The sequence below is a fragment of the Micropterus salmoides genome, unplaced genomic scaffold (genome assembly GCF_014851395.1).
Source record: "Micropterus salmoides isolate LMB-PRFRI ecotype aquatic unplaced genomic scaffold, ASM1485139v1 Ms_hic_scaffold_3155, whole genome shotgun sequence".
Taxonomy (NCBI): domain Eukaryota; kingdom Metazoa; phylum Chordata; class Actinopteri; order Centrarchiformes; family Centrarchidae; genus Micropterus; species Micropterus salmoides.
The window spans coordinates 15,001-18,046 of record NW_024042435.1 but is presented as its reverse complement, the minus strand read 5'-3'; positions in this window follow the sequence as shown (position 1 = coordinate 18,046).

Here is a 3,046-nt window from a genome sequence, read left to right as displayed (position 1 = left end):
TGGGTATCCAAGGTAATACTAAGTTATGATCCTTTAAACTGAGAGTGCCGTGTACCATTTAGTGCAGGTAACACCAGTGAAGCGTAAGAACATCATGCAACTCAGACTTTTGACATAGACAGACAGATGTACTATACTGATCCAAAACTGGAAAAATACATTGTAGCTGCAGCAAGGCATGAAACTAAATATAAAAGCAATATAAAAAACGGAAAGTATTCTGATTTACAATAAATATAGGACACAGAAAAGAATATAACAAACTTATATACAACAAATAGAGAGACTAGTTAAATAATGTATTGTGCAAATGAGCTTTAAAGACCCACTCCGATGATAATCATGTTTTTCGTGTTGTTAACATGTTCTTGTGGCATTTTTCTAAAGCTAGAGGACATATCTTTAGAAAATTAAGCTCAAAATTGCTTTTTGAGTATTTCTGCATTCAAATGGCTGTGAACCAATGGCAGTCACTAAAAGGCAGCCTAAAACAGACTGGAGTTGTGATGTAATAACTCTGGGGGGGCCACAAGCTCCTGCCCCACTCCGCTCAGGTTCTGAGGAGTAGAGAAGACAATGGCGGATCAACACCTGTGTGCTGTAGTGGGTTGCAGTGCAAAGAAGAGAGATATTGGTATTAGCTTTCATAATTTACCGCAGCGCTGGCTCCGCCCACAACGCAGAGGCTAATTGCTAATGAGCACAGGGACACTCAAGCAGAAGATTACTAACTTTGTCAGGCGGGAAATTATATTGCCAGATGCCTAGCATGCAACTTAGCCAAGTCTACCCAACGAACTAGCCATGACTGGTGGGGAGGATGAAGCTGCTGCCGGGAGCTTTGAATCTCAGGTGGCTATATGCATCGTTGTGTACGGGGCTGTACATTGCTCCTTTACACTTGGTCACATAAATGTGTCGGATATAAATCCGATTTTCAACTCCTGCACTATATACTGATTTAATGGAGTTAAGATATGCTGCATTTATTGATCGTCAGCTAAAATGTCAACATCAAAGAGAGAGTGGCAACAGCGCTGGTAAGATCATCTCGTTTCTTTACTTTTAATGAAGATGATTGTGTGTTAAGCATCTGCGACTTACTTTCACTTTGATTTGCGATAGTTTGCAAGTTGGCTTGATGAATAGATGCTCAGCTGCGCCGTGTTGCAGTAGCGTCGTCATATCTAGCTATAACATGACGTATAGCCTATAATAACACGTTCTCACACGTTTATTTTTGTGCATTTTTGGGAGGAGTAACATTTACATATGTGGTTTCAACAACCAGATGCACATACACTTGTCCGATCACAGAAAACATATGAAGTGAAGTGTAAACAGCCCCGAGTGGTGGTATGCCAGCGAGCTTTGCTTGGCATAATTTAAAATGGTTGGTCGCAGAGTAAACGGTCACGACAATACTCTTCTTCTGTTGTTTGTTTACACTATGCACAAAACACAGGTAGCCTAGATCGCGCAGTAGGGTGTTTCATTCATGTTAGCTGACGACACCTTGTGTCCCGACAGGAAAATACCCAGCTGCGTGTTCTGTGAATGTAGGCGCGGTGTCAATTTAGAACACATAGGAATTGCGCCAAAATATAACGATATTCGAAAATGCTTTTTTATGATCGAATTTCGCACGCAGTTCCGACTATTCGAAGATCGCGACTCATCCTAACATCAACAATAATACTTTTTTGCTTTGAAATGCACAAGTTGTGTCAAGGAATCTTCTGCAACTTACCTTTGTAACGGTCAATGAATCTCGGCATAAACCCATCCTTGTCAGTGCAAGACAGAATGTATGTCTTTGCATCGTCTATAGGCTTTTTCCTCCTCCTCCTTGTGGATAATGGTTCTGTGAAAATAATTGTAATTCGTAGTCAAGGCAAATCTCACAAAAAGGTTTTTGAAAAATAGCAAGTCACAAAAAAATCTATATGTAAATAAATAATAAACAGACATTCATACAAACACATAGACGCTGCAACAACTGTGTACTGAGCTTGCTATTGCAAGATGCACATTGTTTAACATCAAACACGGGCTAATGAAATATGCAAATTCTGAAATGAGCACACTGAAAGCTGACCGAGCCTGTTGAAGTTAACTTGTTAGATGATAACCATGTTGTGCTGCACAGACACTCCGTAATCAATTTAAACTAGGGATGTCAAACTTAACTTCTGGTACAGCAGCATGGCGGCGTTGCCACATGACCATTGACTGACATATGCAGCATCACATCCTTCCTCATACATAAGCGCATGGATGGTTATGGGGGGGTCCAGGGTAGGCCGGTACCACCAGGATGGTGAAAACTTCCCTTAGAAGTATTGAGTCTAAACAAGCAAAGGTTTCACATCTTGCTACATTTGTTGATCAGTTGATCAGTCACAGTGATGCTCTGAAATTTAAGAATGTGTTTTTATTTGTTAAAAATGTGGGTCAATGACGTGACGCCTAAATTTTCTGTTCGACTGCATTTTTTCAGGCAAAAATGGGTTTAAATGCCTAAAAGGATACTGCTATTTGTAGTACCTCTCCCGTGTATGTACAACTTTTCAAAAACCTTTGTTTATTTGTTATTTTTTTGTTATTTAAAGTGTCAAAACATCATGTGGTGCGTAGGTTCGGCCATAACTTCTGTTTTGAAAACATCTTTGATATTGATTATTATTGAGTGACTCCAACACGGCACCGTAGCTTCAGTCCTGCGTTAGCTTCTGGCTAACCTCCATCAGCGAGTCCTGCCCGGTCTTGCTCACAATTCACAACCGATTCCACCTTTAACGACAGACTTCACTGCACCCTGTCTCTGCCCCGCTGTCATGTCCGTGGTGACGTTATTAGGTTAAGCCAACTGCTAATAGTAATATTATGTCGCTAACGTTAGCTACATGGCAGCTAAACGAGGTAGCAAACATCACGATATAACGCCAAAATATGAACTCACCATAAAAACCTCACAATTCACAACCGATTCCACCTTAACGACAGGACTTCACTGCACCCTGTCTCTGCCCCGCTGTCATGTCCG